A 24372-nucleotide genomic window follows, 5' to 3' on the forward strand; every position below is an offset into this window, starting at 1 on the left:
TATATTGACAAAATATTAACTTTTTTTTAGAAATGACTTGTAACTTGGAAACATCATTGTTTAATATTAATTAAAGAATAAGATATAGAGTAAAACGTGATGGATTTTTGAAATTGAAATAATAATAAAAGATAACAGTTTTCTCACATCTAAAAGAAAGAGTTGGTCATTGTTGAAGAAAGTTGGTTTATTGAGCATCTTAAGAAATGTATCAGTGCATTATAGCATTTTCTGAAGTAAATCTGGCTACAAACCATCGGAAAGCTGAATTGTGGAGAAGATGCTGGAGAGTGTTAGGAATTAGACAAGGAGTGTGGGGAGGGTAGCTAAAGGAAACGTGAAAGGAGCAACTACATATTAGAAACGTGCTGTATCTCGAATTGTTGGAAAAGCTGTAAACAAACCGAAGCAATGAACCAAGAAGAGATGCTATAAGAAGAAAAGTCTCTTCATGTGTCTCTCACTTTTATCTCCCTCGCTCCTGCACAGAATTTTCGGCTCTATCTACTTTTAAAGACGATGTGTTTGTAGTCAGATTTAACTTTTCTCACACATCTGATACACCAAACCCCACAACATCAAGTGACTGTGGATTTAACCCCGAAAGAAAATCCATGAAGAATGGTATAAGAAGCGATTAACTTTATACAAAATTGAATTAAAATCTACTCATCCAAATACCCCAAACATCAGCCCTTAATTTAAGCAGAAGTCATGTACATATTTCTAGGATGATATTAATTGAATGAATTGAGTTAAACTTGAACTAAGGCAAATTCTAGTCAACCTCATAATCACTTGAGTAAATAGATTTGATATAATATGTGCTAAACATAAACAATTATTAATGTTGATAAATATGGAATATTAAGCAAATGTCACAATTTCATGCACATTCCTTTGCTTATTTTAAAGCAAAACTGAGATTTTGTTGATAAACTTCTTGAAGATATAATACTCAGAGGCATTCCTATTCCGTATTAGTAATGTGTGATAACCGGATCGTGTTCCGTAGAGTGCTACTTAAACGCTTGTTTTTGGACTGATGAAATTCTTTTTTACTTCACTGTTTCATTAAGAAACATAATATAAAAAAAAAATCAAAAATATTAAAAAAAAATTTATAAAATAATGATAATACTGAAATAAGTTAGCGTGCACTAAGTGGATCGCCCGTTTGCTAATTGGCTCAAATGGTCTTTTAATTGGATCACTCAATTTACAAAAATATTCTTGACAATTCTGAAACTATTCCGTGAGATCTTCAACAGTAACCGCAGCCATTTCCAATGAGAAGGACTTTGGCTTGCGCATGCTGAGCTCTGGATGACGTTTGAGAAAATTCCTGAACCAAGCAGCTCCAGGTCCCCCATCCGTAAAATAGTTTGGAATTTTTAAGGTCTCGCAAATGATTTGGCGTTGTCCAGACTTTGTTCCTTGCAGATGGGATGCCAACCATCCGCACATCCCAGGATCCATTTGACAAGTTCTTTTTCCAGTTCTTTTGATAGCACTGTTGGCCTACCATTGGGGCACTCTTCCGGGTATCTGCCAGACAATTTGTTGTACAGTGTCGCCCTTGGTACATCAAATGCTTTGGACGTATAGGTTATTGTTAGAACCATCTCGCACACACTTCAAGGCATTCTTTAGATCTTCCTTAGAATAAGGTTTGTTATTACACTGAGAAAAATCCGAAAAAGTTAAAATAGCATTTCGGAAATGTTAATTTTACCTTGCATTATTGATCCGAATCCGGTGTAAATATTATACTTTTTAGGTGTATCATGGGGTAAAGTTACCGTTTTTTCATGTTAATTTTACACTTAAAAAGGTGTAAAATTAACATTAAAAAATATATTTTTACACCTAAAAAGTACTAGAGTTACGAGGGGAAAAAGTTAATCGCACCCCCTTTTTTCTCAGTGTAGGAATCTTTTCCTTTGTTCCCTTCGGTATCTGAAACAGTAAAACAGTGCTGAACAATGCGATTCCCGGAAAGAAATTATTGATTTGCGAAGCACCCATTTTAGAGCAAAATGTAAACAGCCACAAATTCACTAATTTCTTTATAAAATATTATTATTTCATGAAAATCGATTTACTCACCGTGTAGGGGAATGGTTGCACTTCACTTTTAAATAAACCTTTGGATTAAAATACTTTTTTTTTCACAAGGAAGAAACAATAAATGTTTTCAATCAACCATTTGTCATTAGCGAAAATATCTCTGAAAGAAAGTTTTTAGTACAGAACCCAGCTGGCACAAGATTGAAATGAGTCGATTACACTCACTTATTTAATAGCTAGAAATATTATTTTGGCTTTTTCTCAAAGTCGAATAGTTATATTATGTTACTGTTGTGACTATAATACGGAAATAAAAACAAAAATATAATTTTTAATGCATTTTATCTAGTTAGCGTAGTCGTAATGATCCACATAGCGAAGCGTCAGGATTAGCGCACTTGACAGTAATATGAATAATTAATTCACAATAACCGTCGCATTAACTGCACCCGAAAAAGAAAATTTGTTAATAAATTACTAGACTTGGAGGTAAATTTTAGAAGTAACAAATTTTATAGATAATAGTTTGAAGTCTTACAGCCAAATTTGTATTTGAAAACTGTATTTGTTCAACTACAAACTTTGGAGACAAAGGGCTGTAATACAGTAGTGGAAATAAGTATAATTCCACCCCATAATCCTTAAAGAAATTAAACAAAAAAAAAAGAATTCTCGAAAAAAAATCATAAGTAGATCATAACGTCATTTCATGCCAACATAAAAAATCGACATTTTGATCTTTTATTCTGAGTATTTTTAGAATTATGATATAATAGGTTTTTGTTTTTTAGGCTAGAAATAAGTATAATTCCACTCAAATTTAGCGCCAGGGTATTTATTTTTTTACCCCTTCAAGGTCAAAAATAAAATAAAATTTTCCTTTTAAAATGAATAAAAATGTAAATATAGTATTGGTGACCTATTCCGGCCACCTCCATTCTCATAGTTCCTTGCCCTTCCGGAATTCTTCCAATGCCTTTTTTAGATTGCACGTCGAACCGATATTTTTTGTTATTTTTTGCATTAGGGGAAGTGTGCCAAATTTTGGCCAGCTTTTAATTTCGGCCACTTTGGATGTAATTTCGGCCATAAAAATAAATTAATTAAAATTATGTATGTAATCTCCGAATAATCATTCAATTAATTTTGCTTTTAAATATTTATTCATTTTTGAATGTATTAACACAAAGACCGTTAAATTTTAGGTATAATTTGAATTTAAATTGCGTTGTAAAAACTCAGTGTGGAAAGAGTCTTACAAAAAATATGACAGATCCATTGTGTTTCTAGCAGTCTTGTGATTTGTGGTGTAGTGCAGAATGTTTCCTTCGGTGTTTTTCATGAAAATTGATTAGTTTTCATTAAAGATTCTTTTTGTTTATGTTAATAGTGGGGAATCAGTGGCGCAATAGGCAAGACCGTTGGCTCTTGGGCGAATCGATTTCCCGGCTCGATTCACTGTTGTGAGTTCGAGTCCCGCCCGGTGCAAAGATCTGAATGTTTAGAAAAAGACATTTTCACTGTGATATAACGTAATAAAAAATGCACCGCCTCGCCCAACAACTCCGGGAGCATGGAAGAAGCATTCACCACACTATAGGAAGGCGCTCCTGGGCGGTCTACAATGGACTTCGCAGATTCTTCCAACACGGGATATGACATTGTAAAAAATGATTACCTTGTAATAAATATCTCGATACGATTAATAATAATGTTAATAGTGAATCAATTTTTAAATTTCGGATAAAATTTCCCAGCTGGATCATGTATTTCGCGTAAAAAAGTAGATACTTTGTGAGCGTCTCTCCGGTGAGGTAGTGTTGCCTATTCCGGCAATATCTTTTGCTTTTCTAAATATCATATTCATTTTATGTTTTTTTCAATTTCTGATTTCTGCAATATCCAGAGAGAAAAAAAACCGTCGCTTGTATGAAAAAAATGACGTGGAAAAGACCTTGGAAGAGTTCAGGAAGGGCAAATTGCTACGGGAATCTGCGCGTAAATTTGAGATGCTACTCTTCAGGTCTTCAGGACAAATTACACGGAAGATCTCTGGGCTTGTAGGTCATATAAACGTATTAAACTAAATATTAAACTCGTTCCGTATGACGTTTTGAAATTTTCTATCCGTTGCGTCACAAAAGGTGGTCAGAAAAAAGGTGGCCGGTATTTCACACAAAGTGGCCGGAATACTACCCAAAGCAATGTGAATATTCTTATTAATTTTTCAATATTTTAGGAAGTGATTTAAAGAAAACAAATTTGATAAACTAGTTTTCAAGGTTCCACACAACCTTCCCGAAAAGGAAGTAACAAAAAATATAAATATGAATTAAAATTATTGCATTTCAAACTTAGGACTTCGGTGCTTATATGCAACTATACCGAAATTTGGCACACTTACCCTATATAATCTACTAGGTATGCAAAAACCAGAAATTCATGCAAATTTGAGGAACATAAAATGTGGCCGGAATTGCAAACTGGTCTGAATTCGGTACACTTACGGTACACTTACTTAAATTAACGTCATATAAAAGTTCAAATGATTGACATTTACAGTAGCATTAAAGATTCACAGATCTTGGAATATTTTTTCAGGTTACCTTTTTTTCAGCGAATCACTCTCACTGCACATCACCTACCTAGGTAGCAATAAATACTCGACCAATAAATATTCGTGCGGAGCTTTCCGGAAGCTTTTCTCGCACATAGCACAACTCGAATGTAGTGCAATTTATTTTCATAAACGGACACTCACACGGATACCGAACAGATAAAGTGATTTGTGCGGTGAATTGAATATTCATTTTCTATTTATTTATAAGTTAGTTATCCCGTATGCCTTGATACCCTTTTCTGTGTCAATGGAAGTCCACTCAGGTGATGAACCCACAATATCGTCCTCTTTTTTTTGTGAATGTTAGATCTCTGTTCACTCAGCAAAAAAATTAAACACAAGCTTTAAATCGTTTTTTTTTTTGTTAAACTTGTATCACTTTGCATTCATTGACAATGAATTTCAATATTTTCCCTTCAAAAAATCATTCTTTTGTGCATGTTTGAATATATTGATTGGATTTGAATGGTGCTTTTCATCGACAGTGAGAAAGTGGTTTCATTCTTGTCCATCACCAAAATCCCCAGAGGGTATAGCCTCTTTTTTGCAGCCACCCCCCCAAAAAGCTCCACATTGCATTTCATCCCCAACAGCACGGTCGAATTTGGTTTGTGTGAGATTTACAAGACAGGTCAGGGTGGGATATGGGAAAGGTTACTCGGCTGTCTCCACTTGACACAATGCAAATACAATATATATACTTATTATGGAGTTTGCAATAGGCTACAGAGAATTGTGGGGAAACACACGAAACCACGGATAAATGTTTAGACATGTGGGTGAGTAATTGCAGGAGTGAGATCTGATACAGACCGCTTTAAAATACACATCGAAATGTCTAAATAGAAAACAACCTCCATTCAATATGCACAACTCAATGGGTTTGCTTCTCTAAAAGGTTAATTAAAACGAATACGATTGGGAAGAGCAAGCAATAAATTTAACAGGGAAATTTGAAAAGAAGTAGCAAACGATTAATACTAAACTATAGCAAGAGTATGATTAACTCTTTAGTTGCGAATTCATCGCCTTATTCGTCTGTATCACATATTCTTATGTAAACTGAACTTATAATGTAATCAGAGCTTCAGAACTCCTTAATTAGGGGAAACTGGGGCACCACCAAACACGGGGTACCACCAATCACTGCGATTTTTTAATCGGATATTCGACTTCAGAGGATAAGACCTAATAAGAATTTATAGGCACTATAGGGATGCTTGTCCACTGATGTAATGGTCGAGACGAGATAGTCCAAGTAGTTTAGAAATAAAAATTAGTGTTTGGTGGTACCCCGTGTTTGGTGGTGCCCCAGTTTCCCCTACCTAATTGTGTAACAGCGGTATTTTACCTATCCTGATTAGGGTTACATTTCCACTATAAAAAAAAACATACAAAATTTGCAATAAAATTTTTTTGAGGAATAGGGGAAACTGGTACACCGGCAAACACGGGGTAGTACCAAACACTAACTTTAATTTCTAAACTACTTGGTCTAGGGTAAATGTCCTAACTCAAAATCATTTCCAGTCGGTTAAACTTTAACAGAAGATTCAACATTTTAAGTTCAATTTTTTTCTGAAGAGAATTACATAAATTAGCTCCTTGACTCTTCTAGAATGTTACTGTTTAGTGAAAATTCTTTAGATATAATTTGAAAACTTCTAGTTCTAATTCTAATTCTAATTCTAATTTGAAAAATACAAGAAAAATACGCGAGCGTAAAATCCTCCTATTGAAAACATATTAATCTAAATGGAGACAAAGGAAATTTTCTAATTGGAGACAAACAGTGTAAGTGAAACCGCGACGAAAGGCTTCCAAAACCTTGTTGAGTTGCTCTTGAGTGCAGGATTTGTACTTATTCCTGGTCTTTTCTCCTTTCCCATCTAAAACAATAAGAAAATCTCTCAAAAAAATCATATTTCCGGGGTTTCCTATTGAAGCATTTGCAGACACTTCAGAAAAACCCTTTTTGTTCACGAAATAGGTAATTATTTCATTTGAAAACTTCACGTACCGTTAACAATAAAGATTAGCACTTAATTTAACTACACCGAGAAAAATGTGGATGGTAAAATTTACCATCCTCCATACAAAATTCTAATGGCCGGATAGTAAAAAGGTCACCCAGCATTCTAAAGCAAAGCTAAATCTAATTGGTAGATTCTAAAGGAAAGTTTCTATGGAGGATGGTATTTTCTACTATCTTTTGAGGCAGTAGAATTTAAAGACACGATTTGTAGAAAATACTATCCAAATTTTTCTTGGTGTAAAATTACCCACAAATATGACATAAACATAAAACAAAACGAATAAACAACAATCACCTCATTGTGTTTCTCATTGGAAAACATAGTCAATCGATAAAAAATTCGATGGTGTAAAGGTACACTTCTAATTTTTCTGAGAAATTAACAAATTAAAATTTGTGAATATGAATGGATTTTCGCTTTATTTGGAGCAAAATTAACTAAACAATGAAACTGTGGTATAGAAAATATATAAATATAGTAATTTAGTACTATATTTATCATGAAAACAGTGACGTTTCCATTTGGAGTAGCGGAAAATTTCCATTTAGAGCAGGTTTTAAATTAGCTTAATTTACCTTATTTCGACCATTTCTTTAGTGGACAAGCATCCCTATAATGACTATCAATTTCTATAAGTCTTGTCCTCTGAAGTCGAACATCTGATTAAAAAATCGCAGTGTTTGGTACTACCCCGAGTTTGGTGGTGCCCCAGTTTCCCCTATACTTCATCTTAAGGAAACCGAATATTCTATTAATATTTCTGTGAAAAAAATAAAGTGCCAAACACCAATTTAAGCATTATTCCATAATTAATGTTAGAATTTTATTAGAATGAAGGACGTGATTAATTTGTGCAATATCGTATTTTATTTTGCCAGAAGAGGATATAAAGCGAATTATTTCTTTATTAGCCAAGAAGTGTTTGGTGAATTCATAAAGCAAAATTTAATAAGCAGAAGAATAAAGTTAGCTCACAAGGGAAAATTTAAGTAATTTAGAACAGCTATTACACTATACAAAATATATAGAATATAGAGGAAGTTTTTCCAATTTGGGTCAGGGTGCATTAATGTCCGAAGTTTGAAGTGCAATATTTCCAAATTTAAGTTTTTTGTTACTTACTTTTCAGGAGTATTGATTGGCACCTTGAAAAGTAATTCGACAGCTCAGAATATAAAATGAATGAGTCGCGAATGACCAACTTTAAAGGAGAGCGATATCAAGCTGAAATTTTACATGCTGAGTATAGAATTTTTAAGATCTTAATAATAAAAGAAATTAAAGTTTTATTCTGAAAAAGTAGCAAATTGTTTTCAAATTTCCCGCTTCGCAAAGTAGTATACAGTAGACTCTTCGTTATCCGGCTGACTGGGGGACAAAATGACATTTAGGTTTTTTGAATGATCAACGGTTTTTCTATTTGGTGCAGTGTGAATTTATATTTTCTGTCTGACAAAGAAAAAGAGAATTTTCTTCATGGTGTGCTTATGTTTCATTTTTTATCACAATTATGTATTAAAAACTTCGATACAATGTTAATAATACTTTAATTCACTCTGGACAAACTTTATGTTTAGTGAAAATAATTTTGAATATATCAACCGCCAGTGTTTGGCAGCTGTCACCCGGATAACGAAGTGCCGGATAACGAAGAGTTGAGTGTACATTCAGGCGTATTTCAAAAATGATTTCATAAATTGACTCTCAATCAATGGTAGGCAAACTTGCATAATTGTATGTGCATAATTCCGTCAGGTGCATAATCCCGAAGGACTTAATGCCGGGACTGAGTGTAAAGTCAAGAGGTCTGGAAATAATTAGTTGACCCTATCGAGGTCACACTGTAATTTGTTTTTCTTGTAGTCAACTTGACACTTCTACTGACCCATTAATCGTTTCCATATACAAATACGTTATTTATTGATTTCGTTATTGATTAATTACTTCTTCGAAAAGGACACTTTGTTGGCCAATGTGAAGATTAAAATCTGCCAAAGTGTCAATCTGCTAAAGGCGGCTCTTCGTCTTAAATGGGCTTATATTCCGAAAGCTCACCTTCGAGCAGCGCGCGATACGTTCATGTATCAAAGTAGGGGTATTGTCTTTTCCAAAAAATGGTTCTATCTTTTGGCTATTTTCAGACTTTTTATCGTATACGTCAATAAATTTAATTTTCAAATAAAAAACTAAAACATTATCCAAAGTTTCAGTTCAATTGATTCACTTTGTAGTAAAATATTATTTACTCTTTATAAAGAAACCTTGTAAATAAGAGGCTTCACGCCTAATTCGAAATAACACTTTTACTATTTCTATGAAATTTAATATATTTGTATCTCTCTAATAGAATATACGTCTTAGTGATAAGGTCATTTAAAGTTATGGTAACTGAATCATCGCTTCAGCTTTACAAACTTTGTTACAGATTTTCACTGACTGAGAGTAATATAGCAGGTTCCTTGTTGTCCTTAAAGAGATAAAACATTAATATAGATTTTATGCGTAAGTCCCCAGTTGAACTTTTGGTCATGTATTTTGAGTCTCTACTAAACTAAACTATTCACACGCTGCATATACTGTCGCATAGTGTGTCCATAATGATAGTATTATTCAGTTAATCCGAAATAACATTTTCACCGCAAAGTACTCAAACTGGCCCATCGAAAACTATGTCCAACTAATATGAATAATTTCCTGGTGTAAATACACACGGTTGTGTCACTCACGTTGTCAAACATGAATTCAATTTACAGACAATCCTGGGATTCTTATCATTGATTTATTGATTAGGCATGGCAAGCAAATCAACAGAATTCACCAATGACATTTTACCTATGAATTTTCAGAGACATTTCATTTGCGTCAATATTAAAGTATTGGCAATAATCAAATTTGCACTTCCATAAAGTATTAAAGACAAGTTTCAAATTAAAATATATAGTCAATTAAAAAGTAGCAAATCACAACTTTTACAAAATCAATCACTTCAAATTGTTCATTACAAAACTAAACTTTTAATTGTTATTAAATATTGATAGTACTCACCAGAAAAAACTTTTCTCATAAGCTTTCGTGACTTTAAAAATAAACCCCGTTCTAAGATGACAAATTGCCACCAGACGAAGAAAGATAATTGAAAATAGTCACGAAGCGTCTCTTCTTTGATATGATCTCAAAGTCATTTCCTAATAAAAATACCATTTGATGGAGGAGAAAACGGTTTGTTCTTGAGACTATAAAGTTGTTTGCAATGCCTTGTGGATTTTAGCAAACATTTTCTCCGTTGAAAATCATTTGTCATGCTACAAAGTGAAAACCTACTTTTAAAATAAATAATTTACTGAGAGACAACAGTAACAAATGCAATTGCAAAACTTCTGCACAGATGTGACATTCTTATCTGGAAATCTTAAAGATTTACGAAGGACGAAGACAGACAAGACACTTTATTCATCTCTTCGTTGTGGCAGTTTTGCATTTTGTAAGAAGGGTTTCTAAAGATAGTATTTTGGACAAAGAGATATTCATTATCCAAACAGACCTTTTGCTGTATTTTTTATAAATTATTTCTTCAAATCCAAAGCTAACAGTGGGAATTTTACCTTTTTCTTAAATGACCTAAATGAAGGAAATAATACTTAAAACCCTGAACTTTTGCCATAAACACTTTTCTTCAGCTTACACTGTCTAAGTGATCTAAGTAATTTTTACGAAATATGCATTGATTATTTGACAATTACTCCATTTTGAAAATATTAAAAAGTATAGAATTATTTTTAAAATGCCCCAAAAGAATATGACCTTGTCTTTAAAGAAGGAAAGAATGGGCGGAGAAAAATTAAATGTAAATTTAATTCAGTACTGGTCAAAATCTCTAAAAGACAAAATTCCTGATGGCTCAATATTCCGAAATAGTCGAAATCCAGAATGAATCAAAAGCCAAAGTCCCAAAATTTTCGAAAAGACTAAATCTCAAATTGGTCGAAATTCCAAGTGTGTCAAAATCCTGAAAATCCAAAATTTCCAGAGAGATAAAATATCGAATTGGTGGAAATTCCAAGTGTGTCAAAATCCCTAATAAGTCAAAATCCCGAAAAATTAAAACTGCTCGAACTTCCGAATGTGTCAAAATCCAGAAAATCCAAAATTTCCGAAGAGACAAAATCTCGATTTGGTCGAAATTCCAAGTATGTCAAAATCCTGAAAATCAAAATCCCGAAAAGCCAAAATTTCATAGAGATAAAACCTCGAATTGGTCGAACTTCCGAATGTGTCAAAATCCTGAAAAGCCAAAATTTCCGAAGAGACCAAATCTCGAATTGGTCGAAATTCGAAGTGTGTCAAAATCCCGAAAAGCCAAAATTCCAAAGAGATAAAGTCTCGAATTGGTCGAACTTCCGAATGTGTTAAAATCCTGAAAATCCAAAATTTCCGAAGACCCCAAATTCTCAAATTGGTCGAACTGTGTCAAAATCCTGAAAAGCCAAAATTTACGGAGAGTCAAAATCTCGAATAGGAAGAAATTACAAATATGTCTGAATCCTGAAAATCCAAAATCTCTAAAAGGTCAACATTCCGAAAAATCAAAATCCCGAAAAGCCAAAATTCCAAAGAGATAAAATCCTTTCGTTTGCTTCCATCTATTCCACGAGTTTACAACCTGTAATTTAATAATTTTCATACTATAGTATACGAACAAATGAAAAAGTAAATCCATGAAAGGTAAATAATTCACGATTACCGATTCACAACTCAACAAGTGCGATACATACACGTTAGAAATGTCAAGATCTTTAAAAAAAAATCAAAATTTAAGAAAATCAGCTGAAAAATAGGCTCTCCAAAGTGGTTAAACTGTGATGTTCGAAAATTCGATATCGAACATAGGTGTCTAAGGACGAAATGAGCCCAAACAGAAGTAGGTTTTGAGTCTCCAATAGTGTCTTGGATAAAAGGTAAATGGAACTCTATTTGCACAAAAAGTCGTTGAAGTTCGAAGAATTCAATTTCAATTTCGAATTTTCATACTAAATTTTCAAACAAGGTGGAGAAAATTTATGAAATATCACACTATTTGGATCTTCAAATAGATTTTCGAATTTTTCAAGATCTACTTCTGTACGGAAATAATATTTGCCTTGACTACCTCTAAAACATATCCGAAAATGAAATAAATCGAAAGAGCCGTTTTCGAAAAAAAACAAAAATCATGGTTTTGGTGGGGAAGGGGAAGAGTGGAGGGAAAAGTAAAAAGACTGTCCTAGATAATGTTGAGTTATAGGGGGTCGTCGAATACGGGAAGTCGATATCTCTTGCCGTTTGGCCGCTAGCCGTGTTACAAATTGAAAAAAAGTGAATTATATAACTGCTCTCTCTTTGAGTTCGAGCAGTAAAATGTTAGAAAGATTCTAGGGCAAAAGGTTAATTGATTTAAATTTCTTTTTTTGTGCATTTATCAATCAGTAATATAATATTTATCAATATTTATCAATATAGAAAATAGCGTCCAAACTTGGCACCCATTCTAGGTTTGAACATTTTGTGTTTTTCCCATATTCCTTAAATGAATTTGAGGTAATTTTCAGGCAATCTTTGGCTTGACATGTGCGAAACCTGAAAGCCTTCCCCAATTTTGAAATTAAAAATGTCCAAGATAATATTCGTGATAATCCTGAGAAATTATTATTTAAAACTCGGTGAATGTTTATTCCATATCCCGGAAAGGGGTAAAATTGCATAAATCGAGGGACAATATTGCAATAAAATTTAAGATTGTGATAATAAATGATTATGATTGAAATGTAAGGACCTTTAACCTCTTTGAACTCTATCTGATAACAATAATCATCCTTTTCCCACCAGACAAATTTATGCCTGTAAAAGATAATAATTTTGAGAACAGAAATAGATTCTTCTGGTGGTTCATTTAATATAATTTATCTGTTGTATTTTCCTCATCATGCGCACTAAAAGCAATAAATTCTGGGAGTTGACATTAAACAAGTAATTATGTTTGTGTTCATTTTGTCGACATTGTCGCTAACCCTCGCACCACAATTTCCACCCTTCAACGGAAAACCATCTCAACTGCCACTGATGCGAGCATTTATTTTCTAGTCCTCTCATCCTTTTTTGCATCATATATTGACTTGGATGCTGTATTAAACTCCATAAAACAAAAGCCCTTACTTCAGTCTTGAACAAAATTGTCTGCCGGAAGTATTCTTGAGCGTAAATTTTGTGTTTGTCTCTCTTATTATTTTCTAATTAATACATAGCGTAAGCTGAGAAAAATGTCCTCTCAATCTATAAAGGCATTGGGTAAACTTTTTCCAGACCATTGTGTAATTGAAAGTGTCCTAAGGAATATTAACTTGTCGGAAAGTTAAAGCTGGAAGAGAATTATGTGGGAAAAAAAAACTCAAGGGAGGATTTTCTTTCAATTTTACCTGCAAACTGAAAAAAGAGGATCGTTCCTACTTACAGACTCCATAAAACTTTCTATCACTTCTTTTGAGATGTTGAAAATATACAAGGTTTTTTTTCTTCTAACTCGACATTCTCAATGGTCTTACTGGTCAATTTTGCAGATGGAAGAGTAAGATTAGGCTCTTCAGAGCTGCAAGTGACTCAATAAACTTTGTGTACAACATTAGATTTCTTCACAAACTTTCACTGAGAAAGATTCACGAGATACTCAGATGTTTTCCAACACGAAAATGGTCCTTAAAGGAATTTAAGAAGTGTTAGAGTGAGTCTTTAAATTATATGTTTCCATACGAAATCATGTAAGATTTTAGCATGTAAAAGCTCTCACTTGAGAACATCCACACAGCATTTTCTAGGGCTGAAGTTCTTGGAACAATTAATCTTTGCCTTAGGAATTCACTCGGGAATTTCTAAATGAACAAACTGGATCGCTACTTGTGTGCCATTTAAATTGTTCTTCACTTTAGCACCACCCACTACCACCTCATATTGCACTCAGAGATTTCGGACACGTATAGTCAATTTGACTACGTTTGAAAAGAAGCTTATAAATATTTATTTTACCTAAGGGGAGGTGGGGCTACTTTGAGCTGCGGGGCTACAATATGATTTTTTCGCATATTTTTAAAGGAAAGTGGGCTTTAGATAGGCAAAACCATGGTGGATTTAAATTAAATTATTGTAACTGTGTCATCACACTTGCACATTAAAATTTTAATATGATTCACATTAATTGTCGCTGGTGAGCGTCCAAATGTGTAATTTGTGTGTTTGACTCATTTTATATTCAAAATTTGATCTATTTGTTGATAAAAAGGTAGACTTGGCCCGCAAAATTTGATATAAATTGATTTATAGCATTAATGCGAAAAATTATGCGATTTTCTCTTTAATTTTTTAATGTGAAAAATATTTATGCTTTAGGTAAATTTAAACTTATTTTTGCAGGCCAAGTCCACTTCTTTATCAATAAATAGAAAAATCCTAAATAATTAAGTGACTCAAAGATACAAATAACATATTTGGACGCTCACAAGCGACAATTAATGTGAATCACATTAAAATTTTAATGTGCAAGTGTGATAATGCCGTAAGGTCCACCTTTCTATTGAAATATGCGAAAAAATCGTATGTCAATGTCCGGAAGATACTTCTAGGGTAAGGAGCCGACGTAAAATTTTATTGACAACAATAATCGGATGGGAAAGTTAAGCCCAGAATAAAAAAAACTTTTTTCTCAGAGCTTTCGGTGCGCTATCCTCCTTCTTCCCACTGCGTAGGGCACCGAAAGCTCTGGGAAGAAAAGATTTTTATTCTTGGTTGAACTTTCCCATGCGACGATCACCGGATTATTATTGTCAATAAGTGTGTCAATGTAGCACTACAGCTCAAAGTAGCCCCACCTCCCCCTTCATAGGAAAAAATATTTCGTACAATAGTTCGTAATTTTATGTGAATTCTTATAGTGTCTACAAATTAGAAGCAAGAAGAGTCAGGATAAAGTGTTTTATAACTTGGTAGGTTTAAAGAGAAAAATTAGAAATTCAATATGGCGATCTCATGCTAATTTAAACGCTACTTTTCTTAAGGAGTTGTTTTTTTTTAAATTAGCAATCAGTTTATTCGGTAGTAATTTATTGTGAAAGTGGTTGAACAGACTTCTATTCGCTTGGTACGTAATCCCAAGAAATTTTGTGTTTGTGCACACAGAGCGACAATCAGAACAAGTGATTCCCAATTCGGTAGTAAAGCGGTATGTAGCCAAAAGTATGCGAAAAACAGATAGTTCTTTCTCGTGAGTTCGAGCACTTCGCAAAACTGCGACAGTTTGCCACCTCTTTTCCAAATTCTTTTCAAGGGTAACAGATCAACGATTTTGCCGACAAAGCGTAAACCGAAGACAATAAAAGTAAATACCCTACTTATTGATTTTCATATCATATTTTCAGAATTTTTGGAAATGTTTTAAAATTTCCAACCCGGCTGCATTGGTCTTAATCGGTTATGTATCGGTATTTAATTCATTCTTATAGGAAATTATATTTTACTTGACCTTAAGTTTGTTGCGGTCACTATCGTCTACTTCAAACGATACGAGATGAGATATCGATTTCTGGTCTTCGATGACTCCCCATAAGTGAACTTTATATCGAACGATCCTTTTTTCTTCCCTCGTCATGTTTCTTTCGTTTTTTTTTTTTCAAAATTATCCCGAGATTTTCTAAATGATTTTCAGAATTGATTTGAAGGTAATTTAGATGAACATTTCGTCCATAAACATCATGACCTGGAAATCCGCCATTTTGAATTGTTGAAGGTCGAAGATCAGTCATTTTGGAGGGCTTATTTTTCAACCGATTTGATTAAATTTGGAGTTTTTGATACGGTCTTGAAGTTTCCAATCTAGTTTTACCTGTCTTTATCAGTAATGACAGGGCTAAGTAGTAAGCTAATGTCAAAAAATTTGTAACATGCATACTTCTTAACAAAATTTCTAGTTCATAATTAATTTCTAACTTGTGATTCAATTTAATCTGTAATTAACTGTTATACAGTTAAAAATTAAATCAAACAATTCTAAAAAGCTCACATTTTATAAATGAATGATTTTAACTGAGACACAAATTTTATTAATGGTCAGAACTATATTTTATTATTGAATTTATTAAATTAATATAAACAATTAATTCGTGCAGTAGACAGATATTTTTGAAAAAAAGCTGAATATCACATATAATATTTCCAACAATACGAGGTGTGTCAATAAAATTAACACAGTAAAGCTATTAAATATTTTATTCAATCATCCTCTATTGTATTTCAAAGTTTATCACCTTCAATGGACTTTTCCTTGACTATTTGTGTTGTAATACTTTCTCATTAAAAATTTATTGCGATTCTCATGAATTTTTTAATGCGAAAACATTTTATGCTTTAAGTTTAAAACAGTCTTTGCAAGCTGAGTTTATCTTTATGTAAAAAAGGGGTGGCAAAGCGTCCCAGCTTCACGAAATGCTCGAACTTGTGACTTAAACCGTTCACCTTAAAAGTACTTTTGCATCATATACCGTTTACCGGTTCACAACCGATTTATTTGAATAGATTGAATCACTCAAAAGATCGTCCAGAAAAGGTTAAGAGTAATAAAATTTATTTTCGAATAAATCGGATTGAAATTGCTTCAAGTTCTCGAGAATTTCAATGCCGTTCCAACGAGCCCAAATATGGCCCTATTGCTATTCCTCTCGTTCAGTAATAACTTTCCCGATTTGAGAGCTTTCTCCGGTTGAGATTTTTCCTTTACCGATTCGAAGGTACAGTGCTGTCTCGCTATATGCACAGTTTGGGTACTTTTTTTGACAGTTCTCTCTTTGAATATGCACAACTTTTTTTGAAATTCCCAACGGTTTTTCTCTTTCTTTTAATAAATTATCATTTTTTTATTGTTTTAGAATTTCCCGTGTTATTTTAACTATAATATGAGACAGAAAAAATAAAATTAAGATAATTAAAAACGAGAAAAATTAGTTACCAAGAAAATAATTTTCTTTATTACTTTGTCAAAATGTAAACAAATTGATTTTGAATGCAACCGACACAAAAGCTGTGCATATAGAGAGTGTGCATATAGAGAGACAGAACTGTATATCAGAGAGAACTCACCTAAAAAACCGTTGGAAGTTCGAACGTTTAAACCGACGAGTTACACAAAACTGTGCAAGTTCATCAAAATGACATTTATTTTACTAAAATTGCGATTAGAACGTTTTCCCATCCTGAAATTCCACAAAACTACACAAAATTCACTTTTTACAGCAAACTTTTGCACACTGTTGTTGATATTGTTGACGATTGAAGTGTCAAGAATATCGAAATTCGAAATCGCAAAACAATCAGCGCTGAAGCGGCGGGTATTAGAACTTGTACTTTAGGCTTCCGGCAGATTTTCGAATAAGTTTGGCTTGGCTTTGGAGTGGCTTTGTCTCTTCGAAAGGTTATTACTGAACGTAGCCAATCTTTCCGTACAGAAGTAGATCTTGAAAAATTCGAAAAGCTATTTGAAGATCCAAAAAGGATACTTTCTTGCTTCTTTATACTTTCGCAAGGTGGCGGAAGTTACATCCTGTTCGAATTTCGAAGTGCTCAAGTGTCAAAATGTGACAAAATGTGTCAAAATGATTTTGAGACCTTCGGGACCTAGGCTAAACCTTTAGTCTGAAGACCGCTTTAGAGTTAGCTATAATATACTAAACTTTGTGCTCATTCAATGTGATTGTCATAAAGAAAATAAATTGAAAACAACAATATTCTAATCTATTTTTGATCTAATAAAGTAGGGGAAAGCGCCTACTTTTGGACGACTCAAGCTTCGAACAATTCATTCTTTTCAATATATTTTCAATAATTTTTTTTTATTCCCTGAAAAGGGCCACTGGTGTCCATTAACAATACACTCAGTCTTTCCGTACAGAAGTAGATCTTGAAAAATTCGAAAATCTATTTGAAGATCCAAAAAAGAGACTTTCTTACTTCTTAATACTTTCGCAAGGTGGCTTAAGTTACATCCTATTCGAATTTCGAAATGCTCAAGTGTCAAAATGTGACGATCTTCACATTGTTGTGAGGAAAAAACAGAACAACGACGTTTACTGTTCTTGTCCCAGTATTTAATCAGTCCTTAATCACTGAGTAACTCTTTTTTGCCAGCTTTTTAGTGTGATATTTGATAAATTTTCCCCACCTTATTCGAAAATTTAGTATGAAAATTCGAAAATGAATTTAAATTCTTCGAACTTCAACGACTTTTTGTGCAAATAGAATTCCATTTACCTTTTATCCAAGACACTATTCGTGAATTAAAATCTACTTCTGTTTGGGCTCACTCATTAATACCTTTGGATACACATTAGCAACAATTAATATTAATCGCATTAAAATTTTAACGGGCAAGTGCGATACCAGGGTTAAGGTTGTTCTCGTGAATCCTTTGCTATTAAAATTTAAAATGATCATTTCGCTCCTTGGAAATTACAGGGGGTCAACTCACTTTTTTGCGATTTTAAGATTCTAATGCACTTAGAAATACAATTTAATAAATTTTCAGATGATATAAGTCATTAAATTTCATTATTAGAAAAGTTTTTCAAAATTTTACTCTTTATGATTGCTTGCGCCGTTTTGTTTGAAGTCAAGGGGCACAAAATAGATTTATCGTTCAAATTTTTGTGAAACAGGGGACTAACTCAAGCAAGTTGAACCCGTGTCATTCTAATTTCAGCAAAATTTGCGCATCATTTAGAACGACAAGGAACTAACTCATAAAAAAACATATTTTGAAAGGTAAAAATATGTATGTTTCGATGTTTATAATAATGCTCATACAAATAGAAAAAAAATTAAATTGTTTTTATTAACATACTTAATTGAGATAATTATTTATACAAAGTTAAATCTTTCATGCTGTCTCCTGAAAAACGGCTCAGATTGAGTTGGCCCCTTGTAATTTCCAAGGAGCGATTTCATTGCGTTTTACTATTGGACAGAATTATTCGATTTGCGATTTTGATAAGTCTAAGGGCCCATTTATAGCTATGTAATACAATTTTGAACTTGGAATACAACGTAGAAATTGTATTACATCGTAGAAGTTGGAATACATCGTAGAAATTGTATTACATCTTTGAAGTTGGAATATCATCATCATCATCAATCATCATCATCATTTCAACCACTTATCACTATTGGGGGGCGGGGAAGTTGGAATCCAACGTAGAAATTGTAATACAATTTTGAAGTTGGAATACAACGTAGAAATTGTATTACAATTTTGAACTTGGAATACAACGTAGAAATTGTATTACAATTTTGAACTTGGAATACAACGTAGAAATTGTATTACATCGTAGAAGTTGGAATACAACTTTCAAAATATCATGTCAGTGGATTCCCTATCTCCTCTCTAGGAAATCCCAGATCCTCTGGGATTTTCTTGCATATTATGCCCAAGACTCTTCAGATACCTTCCGTGGTCAGAGGATTTCTGGAGCTTCCTCCAAGAAATCCCAGATCTTTTGGGATTTTCTTGCATATTATGCCCAAGACTCTTCAGATACCTTCCGTGGTCAGAGGATTTCTGGAGCTTCCTCCAAGAAATCCCAGATCTTTTGGGATTTTCTTGCATATTATGCCCAAGACTCTTCAGATACCTTCCGTGGTCAGAGGATTTCTGGAGCTTCCTCCAAGAAATCCCAGATCTTTTGGGATTTTCTTGCATATTATGCCCAAGACTCTTCAGATACCTTCCGTGGTCAGAGGATTTCTGGAGCTTCCTCCAAGAAATCCCAGATCTTTTGGGATTTTCTTGCATATTATGCCCAAGACTCTTCAGATACCTTCCGTGGTCAGAGGATTTCTGGAGCTTCCTCCAAGAAATCCCAGATCTTTTGGGATTTTCTTGCATATTATGCCCAAGACTCTTCAGATACCTTCCGTGGTCAGAGGATTTCTGGAGCTTCCTCCAAGAAATCCCAGATCTTTTGGGATTTTCTTGCATATTATGCCCAAGACTCTTCAGATACCTTCCGTGGTCAGAGGATTTCTGGAGCTTCCTCCAAGAAATCCCAGATCTTTTGGGATTTTCTTGCATATTATGCCCAAGACTCTTCAGATACCTTCCGTGGTCAGAGGATTTCTGGAGCTTCCTCCAAGAAATCCCAGATCTTTTGGGATTTTCTTGCATATTATGCCCAAGACTCTTCAGATACCTTCTGTGGTCAGAGGATTCCTGGAGCTTTCTCCAGCAAATCCCAGATCTTTTGGGATTTTCTTGCATATTATGCCCAAGACTCTTCAGATACCTTCTGTGGTCAGAGGATTCCTGGAGCTTTCTCCAGGAAATCCCAGATCTTTTGGGATTTTCTTGCATATTATGCCCAAGACTCTTCAGATACCTTCCGTGGTCAGAGGATTTCTGGAGCTTCCTCCAAGAAATCCCAGATCTTTTGGGATTTTCTTGCATATTATGCCCAAGACTCTTCAGATACCTTCCGTGGTCAGAGGATTTCTGGAGCTTCCTCCAAGAAATCCCAGATCTTTTGGGATTTTCTTGCATATTATGCCCAAGACTCTTCAGATACCTTCCGTGGTCAGAGGATTTCTGGAGCTTCCTCCAAGAAATCCCAGATCTTTTGGGATTTTCTTGCATATTATGCCCGAGACTCTTCAGATACCTTCCGTGGTCAGAGGATTTCTGGAGCTTCCTCCAAGAAATCCCAGATCTTTTGGGATTTTCTTGCATATTATGCCCAAGACTCTTCAGATACCTTCCGTGGTCAGAGGATTTCTGGAGCTTCCTCCAAGAAATCCCAGATCTTTTGGGATTTTCTTGCATATTATGCCCAAGACTCTTCAGATACCTTCCGTGGTCAGAGGATTTCTGGAGCTTCCTCCAAGAAATCCCAGATCTTTTGGGATTTTCTTGCATATTATGCCCAAGACTCTTCAGATACCTTCTGTGGTCAGAGGATTCCTGGAGCTTTCTCCAGGAAATCCCAGATCTTTTGGGATTTTCTTGCATATTATGCCCAAGACTCTTCAGATACCTTCCGTGGTCAGAGGATTTCTGGAGCTTCCTCCAAGAAATCCCAGATCTTTTGGGATTTTCTTGCATATTATGCCCAAGACTCTTCAGATACCTTCCGTGGTCAGAGGATTTCTGGAGCTTCCTCCAAGAAATCCCAGATCTTTTGGGATTTTCTTGCATATTATGCCCAAGACTCTTCAGATACCTTCCGTGGTCAGAGGATTTCTGGAGCTTCCTCCAAGAAATCCCAGATCTTTTGGGATTTTCTTGCATATTATGCCCAAGACTCTTCAGATACCTTCCGTGGTCAGAGGATTTCTGGAGCTTCCTCCAAGAAATCCCAGATCTTTTGGGATTTTCTTGCATATTATGCCCAAGACTCTTCAGATACCTTCCGTGGTCAGAGGATTTCTGGAGCTTCCTCCAAGAAATCCCAGATCTTTTGGGATTTTCTTGCATATTATGCCCAAGACTCTTCAGATACCTTCCGTGGTCAGAGGATTTCTGGAGCTTCCTCCAAGAAATCCCAGATCTTTTGGGATTTTCTTGCATATTATGCCCAAGACTCTTCAGATACCTTCTGTGGTCAGAGGATTCCTGGAGCTTTCTCCAGCAAATCCCAGATCTTTTGGGATTTTCTTGCATATTATGCCCAAGACTCTTCAGATACCTTCTGTGGTCAGAGGATTCCTGGAGCTTTCTCCAGCAAATCCCAGATCTTTTGGGATTTTCTTGCATATTATGCCCAAGACTCTTCAGATACCTTCTGTGGTCAGAGGATTCCTGGAGCTTTCTCCAGGAAATCCCAGATCTTTTGGGATTTTCTTGCATATTATGCCCAAGACTCTTCAGATACCTTCCGTGGTCAGAGGATTTCTGGAGCTTCCTCCAAGAAATCCCAGATCTTTTGGGATTTTCTTGCATATTATGCCCAAGACTCTTCAGATACCTTCTGTGGTCAGAGGATTCCTGGAGCTTTCTCCAGGAAATCCCAGATCTTCTTTCCCAGATGCATTTATTTTATGCATTTCTCTTCCAATTTTCCTCATTTCCAAGTGAAATTTTGCACATCTCAAGCTTGAAGGAGGCTCTAAACAGATGTAAAGTTTGAGGTCCCTATCTCTCATAGTTTCCGAGATAATCGACTTTAAAGATTTTCTGACACTTGCATGCATCTCTCGCCCAATTTTTATCATTTCCAAGTGAAATTTTGCACATCTCAAGCTTGAAGGAGGCTCTAAACAGATGTAAAGTTTGAGGTCCCTATCTCTCATAGTTTCCGAGATAATCGACTTTAAAGATTTTCTGACACTTGCATGCATCTCTCGCCCAATTTTCCTCATTTCCAAGTGAAATTTTGCACATCTCAAGCTTAAAGGAGGCTCTAAACAGATGTAAAGTTTGAGGTCCCTATCTCTCATAGTTTCCGAGATAATCGACTTTAAAGATTTTCTGACACTTGTATGCATTTCTCGCCCAATTTTCCTCATTTCCAAGTGAAATTTTGCACATCTCAAGCTTGAAGGAGGCTCTAAACAGATGTAAAGTTTGAGGTCCCTATCTCTCATAGTTTCCGAGATAATCGACTTTAAAGATTTTCTGACACTTGCATGCATCTCTCGCCCAATTTTCCTCATTTCCAAGTGAAATTTTGCACATCTCAAGCTTGAAGGAGGCTCTAAACAGATGTAAAGTTTGAGGTCCCTATCTCTCATAGTTTCCGAGATAATCGACTTTAAAGATTTTCTGACACTTGCATGCATCTCTCGCCCAATTTTCCTCATTTCCAAGTGAAATTTTGCACATCTCAAGCTTGAAGGAGGCTCTAAACAGATGTAAAGTTTGAGGTCCCTATCTCTCATAGTTTCCGAGATAATCGACTTTAAAGATTTTCTGACACTTGTATGCATTTCTCGCCCAATTTTCCTCATTTCCAAGTGAAATTTTGCACATCTCAAGCTTGAAGGAGGCTCTAAACAGATGTAAAGTTTGAGGTCCCTATCTCTCATAGTTTCCGAGATAATCGACTTTAAAGATTTTCTGACACTTGCATGCATCTCTCGCCCAATTTTCCTCATTTCCAAGTGAAATTTTGCACATCTCAAGCTTGAAGGAGGCTCTAAACAGATGTAAAGTTTGAGGTCCCTATCTCTCATAGTTTCCGAGATAATCGACTTTAAAGATTTTCTGACACTTGTATGCATTTCTCGCCCAATTTTCCTCATTTCCAAGTGAAATTTTGCACATCTCAAGCTTGAAGGAGGCTCTAAACAGATGTAAAGTTTGAGGTCCCTATCTCTCATAGTTTCCGAGATAATCGACTTTAAAGATTTTCTGACACTTGCATGCATCTCTCGCCCAATTTTCCTCATTTCCAAGTGAAATTTTGCACATCTCAAGCTTGAAGGAGGCTCTAAACATATGTAAAGTTTGAGGTCCCTATCTCTCATAGTTTCCGAGATAATCGACTTTAAAGATTTTCTGACACTTGTATGCATTTCTCGCCCAATTTTCCTCATTTCCAAGTGAAATTTTGCACATCTCAAGCTTGAAGGAGGCTCTAAACAGATGTAAAGTTTGAGGTCCCTATCTCTCATAGTTTCCGAGATAATCGACTTTAAAGATTTTCTGACACTTGCATGCATTTCTCTTCCAATTTTCCTCATTTCCAAGTGAAATTTTGCACATCTCAAGCTTGAAGGAGGCTCTAAATAGATGTAAAGTTTGAGGTCCCTATCTCTCATAGTTTCCGAGATAATCGACTTTAAAGATTTTCTGACACTTGCATGCATCTCTCGCCCAATTTTCCTCATTTCCAAGTGAAATTTTGCACATCTCAAGCTTGAAGGAGGCTCTAAACAGATGTAAAGTTTGAGGTCCCTATCTCTCATAGTTTCCGAGATAATCGACTTTAAAGATTTTCTGACACTTGCATGCATCTCTCGCCCAATTTTCCTCATTTCCAAGTGAAATTTTGCACATCTCAAGCTTGAAGGAGGCTCTAAACAGATGTAAAGTTTGAGGTCCCTATCTCTCATAGTTTCCGAGATAATCGACTTTAAAGATTTTCTGACACTTGTATGCATTTCTCGCCCAATTTTCCTCATTTCCAAGTGAAATTTTGCACATCTCAAGCTTGAAGGAGGCTCTAAACAGATGTAAAGTTTGAGGTCCCTATCTCTCATAGTTTCCGAGATAATCGACTTTAAAGATTTCCAGACGCTTGTATGCATTTCTCTTCCAATTTTCCTCATTTCCAAGTGAAATTTTGCACATCTCAAGCTTGAAGGAGGCTCTAAACAGATGTAAAGTTTGAGGTCCCTATCTCTCATAGTTTCCGAGATAATCGACTTTAAAGATTTCCAGACGCTTGTATGCATTTCTCTTCCAATTTTCCTCATTTCCAAGTGAAATTTTGCACATCTCAAGCTTGAAGGAGGCTCTAAATAGATGTAAAGTTTGAGGTCCCTATCTCTCATAGTTTCCGAGATAATCGACTTTAAAGATTTTCTGACACTTGTATGCATTTCTCGCCCAATTTTCCTCATTTCCAAGTGAAATTTTGCACATCTCAA

At 34.8% G+C, this 24372-nt stretch overlaps 1 protein-coding gene across 2 annotated transcripts in view; it reads left to right on the plus strand.

Moving 5' to 3' along the window:
* LOC129806582 (protein amalgam) overlaps nt 1–24372 on the plus strand; it is a 189050-nt gene that overhangs the window by 103709 nt on the left and 60969 nt on the right. The gene's annotated exons all lie outside the window — the stretch shown is intronic.

This window comes from Phlebotomus papatasi, chromosome 3, assembly GCF_024763615.1.
Source record: "Phlebotomus papatasi isolate M1 chromosome 3, Ppap_2.1, whole genome shotgun sequence".
Classification (NCBI taxonomy): Eukaryota; Metazoa; Arthropoda; class Insecta; order Diptera; family Psychodidae; genus Phlebotomus; species Phlebotomus papatasi.